The sequence below is a fragment of the Terrapene carolina genome, unplaced genomic scaffold (genome assembly GCF_002925995.2).
Source record: "Terrapene carolina triunguis isolate 2854851 unplaced genomic scaffold, T_m_triunguis-2.0 Scaffold51736, whole genome shotgun sequence".
Lineage (NCBI taxonomy): Eukaryota > Metazoa > Chordata > Testudines > Emydidae > Terrapene > Terrapene triunguis.
Genome location: NW_020716087.1, coordinates 6,951 through 18,569, shown reverse-complemented (window position 1 = coordinate 18,569; position 11,619 = coordinate 6,951).

Genomic DNA, 11,619 nt, shown 5'->3' with positions numbered 1-11,619 from the left:
TTTCGGGGCACTGAAACTATTTGCAAATTCCGGTCAAACTCATAGAAAGATAGGGCAGGAAGGAACCTCAAGAGGTCATCAAGTCCAGCCCTCCACGCTGAGGTAGGACCAAGTAACCCTAGATCATCCCTGAAAGTTATTTGTCCAACCTGTTCTGAAAAACCTCCAATGACAGGAATTCTACAACCTGTTCCACAGCTTAACTACCCTTATAGTTAGAAAGTTTTTCCTAATAACTAACCTAAACCTCCCTTGCTGCAGATTAAGTCCATTAGTTCTTGTCCTGCCTTCAGTGGACAGGCAGAATAACCGATCACCATCCTCTTTATAACAGTCCTTAACATATTTGAAGACTCTTATCAGGCTTCTTTTCTCAAGACTACACATGCCCAGTTTTTTCAACTTTCCTCCTAGGTTTAATCATTTTTGTTCCTCTCCTCGGGACTCTCTCCGATTTGTCCCCCAATTCAGTGAATAGTTTTGGCCATAAAAATCCCCCAAAACCAAAATTTCGGAATGGTCAAAACGATTCATTTTGAGCTGTGCCGCTCGGAGGACCTTTCCCAGACCTGAAGAAGCGTTCCATGTGGCTCGAAAGCGCGTCTCTCTCACCAGCAGAAGTTGGTCCAATAAAAGATATTACCTCACCCATCTGGTCTCTTCATTTGGAATCGATAGTTAATGTCATTTTGAATTCATTTGAAATGTTCTGTTTGACCTGAATGGAGTTTTTGGAGGTTCGTTTCAATGAGCCAAAAAAACATCAGTTTCGGTTTGAACCAAATCCAGTTTTGTTTTGTTTATTTTTAAGTTTCTGGTTTGGACACCTGTCAGGAATAAGAGCCCACAGCTAGTCTGGTTACCTGCTAGCTTAACCACCTCACAGTAATGATGCAGCTGGCTGTCAATTTAGCCACCTGATTGACCCCGTTGGGCTTCCCTCCAAGCCCTTTCCCCTCGGCTTCCCAAGAATTCAGTTCAACCCCAGATTTCGTTACTCACGTACCTTTATGCAACATACAACAAAGCAGTTCTGAGTTGATCAGACTCACGCTCAGTGGGCGGATGCAGGTCCAAAGTGATGCAGAAGCCCTCTTCCTTTATATGCATTTGCTCATACATTGCATTGGGTACGTCACGTCAGAGGTTCTCAACCTTTTTCTTTCTGAGCCCCTCCCCCCAACATGTTATAAAAACTCCATGGCCCACCTGTGCCACAAGAACTGGTTTTTCTGCATCTAAAAGCCGGGGCTGGCGTTAGGGGGTAGCAAGCAGGGTGATTGCCTGGGGTCCCCATGTCCTAGGGGCCTCCACGAAGCTACATTGCCCAGACTTCAGCTTCAGTCCTGGGCCCCTGATTGAGAACTACTGTGTTACATCACAGGTCATTCCTTTGTTGGGACCAGTCCCCATACAGCGTGCTCTGCCTACACATTACTTACGCTTTACCTCATCTTACGTGCCGTGTGTATCCAGGCCATTGCTGTCTTGTCCATTGTAAACTGTCCCCCTTCTCTTAGCTAATACACACATCCTATCTCCAGCCTGCTGAGCCATTTACCTCCCCAGTCATGCTTCCTGCGAAATGTGGCCTCACCCTTGTCTAGTTTCTCACCTCAAGCCAGGCCTACGGGCTCGACTGCCCGATAGGCTGAGGGGATCAGCAGACCTGCTCTTAAGCCCAGCCGCAGGGCCCCTTCTGTGCAAAGCTTTCGCCCGCTTTCACTTTTTTAAAAGGATGCCCAAACCTGGTAATGGGGAAAAGGTCTTAAGTGTTTCCTTTTCTGCCTTGGGTAAGTAACTGGAGGACTTCATTTCAAAGAGCCGGATCTTGGGGCCATTTCTCTGAGTGTGAGTCCATTCTCCGGGCTTGTTAAAAATGAATTAACTACAGGGGAAGTTGACGTGCATAAATTAAAGCACAGTAATCCCCAGGGTGGACACTCATTCCAAAGTGGATTTAGGGCTTGTCTACACTCCAGAGCCTTGGCCAGCAGAGACCCCTAGTGGAAACTGGAGAGGGTGCAGAGAAGGACCACAGTATTGAGTTAAGGCAGAGGTGGGCAAACTACGTCCCGGGGGTTGCATCCGGCCCTTCAGATGTTTTAATCTGGCCCTCGAACTTTCACCAGGGAGCGGGGTCTGGGGCTTGCCCCACTCCGTGCGGCTCCCAGAAGCAGCGGCATGTCCCCCCTCTGGTTCCTACACATAGGAGCAGCCAGGGGGCTTTGCACACTGCCCCTGCACCAAGCACTGCCCCTGCAGATGGGTCAGCGCGCAGAACCGCCTGACTGAGCCTCCACATAGGAGGCAGAGGGGGGACATGCCACTGCTTCCGGGAGCTGCTTGAGGTAAGCGCCACCCACAGCCTGCTCCCCCGTCCCGCTCCTGTACCCCAACCCCCTGCCCCAGCCCTGATCCCCCTCCTGCCCTCCGAACCCCTCCATCCCAGCCCGGAGCATCCTCCTGCACCCCAAACCCCTCATCCCCAGCCCCACCCCAGAGCACGCACCCCCAGCCATAGTCCTCACCCCGCACACCCGAATCCCCAGCCCAGAGCCCTCTCCCACACCCTGAACTCATTTCTTGCCCCACCCCAGAACCTGCACCCCCAGCCGGAGCCCTCACACCCCAACCCCTAATGTTGTGAGCATTCATGGTCCGTCATACAATTTCCATACCCATCTGCTGAAGTGAAAAGACAGATTGACAGAGCCAGACGAGTACCCAGAAGTCACCTCCTACAAGACAGGCCCAACAAAGAAAATAACAGAACACCACTAGCTGTCACCTTCAGCCCCCAATTAAAACCTCTCCAGCGCATCAAAGATCTACAACCTATCCTGAAAGATGATCCCTCACTCTCACAGATCTTGGGAGACAGACCTGTCCTCGCTTACAGACAGCCCCCCAACCTAAAGCAAATAGTCACCAGCAACCACACATCACTGAACAAAAACACTGACCCAGGAACCTATCCTTGCAACAAAGCCCGATCACAACTCTGTCCACATATCTATTCAAGTGACATCATCATAGGACTTAATCACATCAGCCATACCATCAGGGGCTCGTTCACCTGCACATCTACCAATGTGATATATGCCATCATGTGCCAGCAATGCCCCTCTGCCAGAGTGACCAGAGGAGGCGCCATTTTAGCAGTGAATGGAGCACCCGTCACAGGCCCTCCGGGTTCTCAGCATTAGGAAAGGTTTGCTTGGGTGGAGGCCTCAGCCGCCTTTATAAATGAACCTAGGACGAGTATCCCCGGGGAGAAAGAAAGATAAGGCTGCAGCCATGCCTCAGCGGTCGGTTACATGAATAATTCTGTAAGGTTTACCAGAGAAAGCACAGGAATACTAGGTAGATTCCCTGATATTTGCCTTGGGTGATGCTGCTGAGGACATCCTCACTGATGAGGAAAAGAAAAGAATACACAAAAGTGGAGCAGGCTTTTGATGCCCATTTCATAGGCAGACAGAATATTTTATATGAAAAGGCCAAAATGTCCTGGTTAGAGGTCGCTCCGTATTCACTGCTGGAGTACAGGTGCAGTTCTTTCTCCTATCTTAGGGTCAGATTACCTGATGTTCACAATGATAATTGAATATAAAGATTCAATGGATGGAGAAGAGGAAATCAAGAGAAAGAGACAGAAAACATCAGAATAAGCATTAGGGATTTCTGCTGGGTAGAAAACATGCTGTATTTTTTTCCCTTAACCTATTCCTCGAAAGGAGTTACCTGTTGCCTCAGTAGCACTTGGCCAGCAAGTGCTCCCATTGGGGTGGTAGGTGAGTGGTGCTCCATTCGGATGAGTTGGATTCCTCTTTCCATCAATGAGAAATGCTCTCCAGAAAGCAGAGAAAATGATTGGAGATTTGAAGAATTCAGCAGGTGGGATCCCAGAGGAGCCAACTTCAGAAACACCATCCAAACAGAGCAGCACTTTCTTATTTAGTTCTTCAGAGAATGCCAGCTGTGTTTGGCTACTGTTCCTGAGAATGTCTGGGGAAATGGGGGCAGCTAACCAACAATTTCCTGACAAATATTCCTCTAGGGAAAGAGAGCTTGTGTTTAAAAAAAAAAGAGTTAAAGATGGTAACCCAGCAGTGCGCCTGTTTCTCTCAAGAAACCACATCCAAACCAGGCAGCACTATCCTACAGAACGACCGGAGGGTGCAGTGGTTTAGATATGATTGGTTGGAATTTCCCCAGTGGAGGTTGCGAATCATCCAAGACTGAAGTACAGTTGTAATTCTTTATGCTGTCTCTGGGTAGAACTACTTGTAGTTCACAGTGATCATTCAATTTAAACAGTTGATTGGAAAGGGAGAACAGTGAGAAAACACAAGAGAGAGAGGAAACATATGAATGAGAGTCACCGTTTTCTGCTGTGCAGAGAAAATACTGATTTTTTCCCCACTTTCTTATTGAGCTCTTCAGGAAGAACATCCAAATACATTGGCACTTTGAAAAACCCCACCTATGTTTGGCTATTGTTCCTGGGAATTGTCTGACGAAATGGTGACAGCCAGTCAGCCTCTGCCTGGGAAACCTTTCTCTAAGGAAAAAGAGCATTAGTATGTGCCAAAAAAAAAAAAAAAAAATTAACAACAACCAAGTGGAGTTCTTCATTGAAACCCAGCAAAGTGCTTGTTCTCTCAAGAAACCAGATCCAAACCAGGCACCACTATCATACGGAAGGACCAGAATGCTGTGGTTAAGACAGGATGGGTTAGAATTTCCTATTTTGAGGCTGTTCTGCATTCAGTGCTGGAGGCCAGGTGCAGTTCTTTGTCATATCTTACAGTGAGACAGCCTGCAGCTCACAAGGATAACTGCATTAAAACCGTGATTGGAGAAGCGGAAGCTGAGAGCAAGACATAGAGCCCGAAGACATACGAATAAGCCTTGTGGGTTTGTGCTGTCTGTAGAAAATGCTGTAGTTTTTCACTAGACCTATGCCTCAACAAGGGAGCAGTTACCTTTCTCAATATTCTAGTAAGTGCTCCCATTGGGACGATAGGTCAGTGATGGTCCATTTGGATGGTTTGAATTTGACTTCTTATGTATAGGAAGAGTTCTCAGAGACCAAAGATTCTCCAGGAGAGTGGAGGAACTCGAGAGGTGGAATCCCATAAGGAGCAAACCCCAGAAAGATTGTCCAAACACTTTACCACTTTCTTATTTAGGTATTCAGAAAGCTCGGGAATGCCTCGGGAAATGGTGGCAGCCAGCCACCCTCTGCCTGAGAAATCTTCCTCTATGGAAAATTAGTCTGAGCCCCCCCAAAAAACCATCCATCTGTAGTTCTTTATCCTGTCTTAGGATAAGTCTACCTGCAGTTCAGAATGATCATTGGATTTAAACAGTTGATGGAAAAGGGGATACAACGAGACAATACTGAGAGAGAAGAAACATATGAGTTGTCTTTAGAAAACGCTGTATATTTTCACTTGACCGATACCTCAACAGGAGATCACTTGCCTTCATGTGCTCCTCCTGGGGTGCAACGTCAGTGAAGCCCCATTGTGATTCTCTGGATTCCTCTTCTGACCATTTGGAAATGTTCTCAGAAATCAGGGACTCGCTTGGATGTTTGTAGCACCTGATGGGCAGGATCCCGTGTGGACTCCAGTGCAGAAACAATGCCCAGACAGAGCAGCACTTTCTTATTTAGCTCTCCAGAGAGTGCCAGCTGTGTTTGGATAGTGTTCCTGGGAATTTGGGGTGGAGGGCGGAAATGGTGGCTGCCAGCTAACCACGTCCAGGTTAATGTTCTTGTAGAAAAAGAAAGCATTAGCCTTTGCAAACCTAAATGAGGGAGTTCTCCATGACACCCAGCAATGTGCTTGTGTTTCACAGGAAACCAGATCCAAGCCGGGCAGCACTATCACACGGAAGGACCAGAGTGCTGTGGTTAAGACAGGATGGGTTAGAATTTCCTGTTTGGAGGTGGTTCTGCATTCAGTGCTGGAGGCCAGGTGCAGTTCTTTGTCATATCTTAGAGTGAGACAGTCTGCAGTTCACAAGGATAATTGCATTTAAACGATCAGTGGCTGGAGAAGAGGAAACCTGAGAGCAAGACAGAGTTTGAAAACATACAAATAAGTGTTGTGGATTTGGGTTGTGTGGAGACAATGATGGATTTTTTCACTAGATCTGTGCCTCAACAGGGGAGCACTTACCTCTCAATATTCCAGTAAGTGCTCCCGTTGGGGCGGTAGGTCAGTGATGGTCCATTCAGGTGGCTTGGATTTGAATTCTCACCAATAGCAAAAGTTCTCAGCAGTGAGAGTCTCTTGCAGGTTTGAGGTAGAGACGACCCAGGCCTGCCTAGTGGGGGCCTGAGTGATGTCAGCCAGTTTCAGAAATGTCCCCAAATGCCCCCACAAACATGCGTCCCCTCTGGTTTGAGGAAGGAAAACGGTGGAATCCCATAAGGAATCAACTCCAGGAAGAACATCCAAACACATTGGCACTTTCTTATTTAGGTATTCAGAAAGCTCCACCTTTGTTTGGCTGTTGTTCCTGGGAATATCTCGGGAAATGGTGGCAGCCAGCCACCCTCTGCCTGAGAAATCTTCCTCTACAGAAAAAGAGCATTAGTCTGATCCAAAATTTTTTAAAAAACAACCATTGGAGTTCTGCCTTGAAACCCAGCACTGTGCTTGTTCTCAAGAAACCAGATGCAAACCAGGCAGCACTATCCCACAGAACAACTGGAGAGTGCAGTGGTTTGGATATGATCAGTTGGAATTTCCCCAGTGGAGGTTGCCAATCATTCAATGCTGAATTACGGTGGCAGTTCTTTATCCTGTCTTAGGATAAGACTACCTGCAGATCACAGTAATCTTGAATTTAAACAGTTGATGGAAAAGGGAAAACAACAAGACAACACAGGAGAGAGGAAACATAAGACTGAGAGTCAAATTTTTGTGCTGTGCGGAGAAAATGATGTATTTTTTTCACTTAACCTATGCCTCAACAGGAGAGCACTTACCTGTGTCAATATTCCAGCAAGTGCTCCCATTGGGGTGCAAAGTCAGCAAAGCTCCATTGTGATTCTGTGCTTTTCTCTTCTGACTATTGGGAATGTTCTCAGAAATCAGGGACTCTTGGAGGTTTGAAGCATCTGATGTATAGGACCCTGTATGGACTCCACTGCAGAAACAATGCCCAGACAGAGCAGCACTTTCTTATTTAACTCTCCAGAGAGTACCAGCTGTGTTTGGATAGTGTTCCTGGGAATTTGGGGTAGAGGGCGGAAATCGTGGCTGCCAGCCAGCCACATCCAGGTCAATGTTCTTGTAGAAAAAGAAAGCATTAGCCTTTGCAAACCTAAACAAGGGAGTTCTTCATGGACATCCAGCAATGTGCTTGTGTTTCACAGGAAACCAGATCCAAGCCAGGCACCACTATCACACGGAAGGACCAGAGTGCTGTGGTTAAGACAGGATGGGTTAGAATTTCCTGTTTGGAGGTGGTTCTGCATTCAGTGCTGGAGGCCAGGTGCAGTTCTTTGTCATATCTTAGAGTGAGACAGTCTGCAGTTCACAAGGATAATTGCATTTAAACGATCAGTGGCTGGAGAAGAGGAAACCCGAGAGCAATACAGAGCCTGAAAACATATGAATAAGCCTTGTGGGTTTGCGCTGTGGAGAAAATGCTGTAGTTTTTCACTAGACCTAGGCCTCTACAGGGGAGCACTTACCTTTCTCAATATTCCAGCAAGTGCTCCTGTTGGGGCGGTAGGTCAGTGATGGTCCATTCGGATGGTTTGAATTTGACTTCTCACGTGTAGGAAAAGTTCTCAGAGACCAAAGATTCTCCTGGAGAGTGGAGGAACTCGAGAGGTGGAATCCCATAAGGAGCCAACTCCAGAAAGATTGTCTAAACACGTTACCACTTTCTTATTTAGGTATTCAGAAAGCTCCAGCTGTGTTTGATTATTTCTTCTGGGAATGTCTCTGGAAATAGTGGCAGTCAGCCAGCCCCTGCCTGAGAAACCTTCCTCTAGGGAAAAAGAGCATTAGTCTGCACAAAAAGAACAAAAACCCAACAAACCAGAGTTCTCCATTGAAACCCAGCAATGTGCTTGTTCTCTCAAGAAACCAGATCCAAACCAGGCAGCACTATCCTACAGAACGACTGGCGCGTGCAGTGGTTTAGATATGATCGGTTGGAATTTCCCCAGTGGAGGTTGCTAATCATTCAACGCTGGAGTACAGGTGCAGTTCTTTATCTTGTCTTAGGGTAAAACTACCTGCAGTTCACAACAATCATTTAATTTAAACAGTCGATGGAAAAGGGAAAACAGCGCGAGACTACTAGCGAGAGAGGAAACATATGACATTTTGTGCTATCTGGAGAAAATGCTGTATTTTTTCACTTGGCCAATACCAGAACAGGACTTACCATTCTCAATATACCAGCATGTGCTTCTCTTGGGATGCAAAGTCATTGAAGCTCTATTGTGATTCTGTGGATTCCTCTTCTGACCACTGGGAAATACTCTCAGTCATCAGGAACTCTTGATAGTTTGCGGCATCGGACAGATAGGATCATGTACGGACTCCATTGCAGAAACAATGCCCAAACAAAGCAGCACTTAACTCTCCAGAGAGAGTTGGATATCGTTCCTGTGAATTTTGTGTGTGTGTGTGTGTATGTGTGTGCGGGGTGGGGGTGGAATGGTGGCTGCCAGCCAGCCACATCCAGGTGGACATTCCTCTAGGAAAGAAAGCATTAACCAATGAAAACCAAAGGAGGTGTTCACCATAACACCCAGCAATGTGCTTGTTCTCTCAAGTAACCAGATCCAAGCCAGGCAGCACTATCCTACAGAATGAGCAGATTTAAATGGTTAAGACAGGATTTGTTAGAATGTCCTATTTGGAGGTTTCTTAGCATTCAGCGCTGGAGGCCAGGAGCAGTTCTTTGTCATATCTTAGAGTGACACCGCCTGCAGTTCACAATAATAATTGCATTTAAATCAATCAGTGATTGGAGAAGAGAAAACTGAGAGTAAGACAGATCTTGAAAACATACAAATAATTGTTGTAGATTTGGGTTGTGTGGAGAAAATGATGGATTTTCTTTTCACTAGACCTGTGCCTCAACAGGGGAGCACTTACCTCTCTCAATTTTCCTGCAAGTGCTCCTGTTGGGGCAGTAGGTCAGTGACGGTCAATTCGGGTGGCTTGGATTTGCCTTCTCACCAATAGGAAAAGTTCTCAGAAAGTTCGGCAGGTTTGACATAGAGACAACCCAGGCCTGCTTATAGTGCAGTGCTGAGTGATGGCAGCCGGTTTCAGAAGTGTGGCAAAATGTGACTTCCCCCCGCCCCGCCGGGTTAGGCATCAGCTCTGGTTTGAGGAGCTAAAGTGGTGCCTTGAAACCCAGCAATGTGCTTGTTTTCTCAAGAGACCAGATCCAGACCAGGCCGTACTATCCTACAGGAACAACCACAGAGTGCAGTGGTTTAGATGTGATCGGTTGGAAATTCCCCAGTGGAGGTTGCTAATCATTCAACGCTGGAGTACAGGTGCAGTTCTTTACCCTGTCTTAGGTTAAGACGACCTGCAGTTCACAATGATCATTTAATGTAAACAGTCAATGGAAAGGGAAAACAGAGAAAACACTTGAGAGTGAGAGGAAACATATGAACAAGAGTCACGGTTCTGTGCTGTGCAAAGAAAACTCGGTAATTTTTTCACTTCACCTATGCCTCAACAGGGGAGAACTTACCCTCATCAGTATTCCAGCAAGTGCTCCCGTTGGGGTGCAAGGTCAGCGAATCTCCATTGTGAGTCTGTGGGTTGCTCTGCTGACCATGGGGAAATATTCTCAGAAATCAGATTTCAGAGTAGCAGCCGTGTTAGTCTGTATCCGCAAAAAGAACAGGAGTACTTGTGGCACCTTAGAGACTAACAAATTTATTAGAGCATAAGCTTTCGTGGGCTACAACCCACTTCTTCGGATGCATATAGAGTGAAATCAGAGATTCTCTTGGATGTTTGAAGCATCTGAGAGATGCCCAAACAGAGCAGCACTTTCTTATTTAGTTCTTCAGAGAGTGCCAGCTATCTTTGGAATTGGATACTGTTCCTGGGAATGTCTGGGAAAATGGTGGCTGCCAGCCAGCCTCTGCCTGGGAAAAATTCCTCTAGGGAAAAACAGCATTAGTCTGTGCAAAAAGACCCCCAATAAACAACAAATTGGAGTTCTGCACGGAAACCCAGCAATGTGCTTGTTTTCTCAAGAAACCAGATCCAAACCAGGCTGCACTGTCCTGCAGAAGGACCAGAGAGAGCAGTGGTTTAGATAGGATTGGTTGTAATTTCAACAGTGGAGTTTGCTAATCCTTCAGCACTGGAATATAGGTGCAGTTCTGTACCCTGTCTTAGGGTAAGACTACCTGCAGTTCACAATGATCACTGAATGTCACCATAGAGTTGATGGAAAAGGGAAAACAGTGAGAAAACACTAGAGAGAAAGAGTCACTGTTTTGTGGTATCTGGAGAAAACGCTGTATTTTTTACACTTAACCAATGCCTCAACAGGGGAGCATTTATCCTTGTCAATACTTCAGCAAGTGGTACTGTTGGGGAGCAAAGTCAGTGAAGCTGCATTATGATTCTGTGGATTCTTCTTCTGACCGTTGGGAAATATTCTCAGAAATCAGGGAATCTCTTGGAGGTTTGAAGCATCCGACGGACAGAATCCCGTATGGAGTCCACTGCAGAAACAATACCCAGACAGAGCAGCACTTTCTTATTCAGTTCTTCAGAGAGTACCAGCTGTGTTTGGATATTGGTCCTGGGAATTTTGGGCAGAAATGGTGGCTTCCAAGAAGCCAGGCTACAAGTCAATGTTCTTGTAGATATAAGTAAGCATTAATCAATACAAAACAAAGAAATTTAACTTCTTTTTTCAAGAATCCAGATTGAAACCAGGTGGCACTACCCTACAGAACAACCAGCAATTGCAGAGGTTTAGATATGATTGGTTGGAATTTCCCCAGTGGAGGTTGCTAATCATTCAGTGCTGGAGTACAGGTGCAGTTCTTTATCCTGTTTTTGAATAAGACTACCTGCAGTTCACAATGATCACTGAATTTAAACAGTGGATTGAAAAGGGAAAAGAGAGAGAAAACACTAGAGAAAGGAAACATATGAATGAGCATCAGAGAGTGTCACCTGTGTTTGGAAATTGTTCCTGGGAATTTCAGGGAGAAATGTGTAACTGTTCAGAAAAGTATTAGCCTTTGCAAAACAAAAGGAGTTATCCATGGACACCCAGCAATGTGCTTCTGTTTCAAAAGAAATCAGATTCAAACCAGGCAGCCTGTATTTGAATGATCAGTGATTAGAGAAGATGAAACTGAGAGCAAGACAGAGCCTGAAAACATAAACCTTGTGGGTTTGTGCTGTGTGGAGACAATGCTGCAGTTTTTCATGTGACCGATGCCTCAAAAGGGATGTACTTACCTTTCCCAATATTCCAGCAAGTGCTCCCATTGGGGCGGTAGGTCAGTGATGGTCCATTTGGGTGGTTTGGATTTAACTTCTCACCAACAGGAAATGTTCTCAGAGACCAGAGATTCTCCTG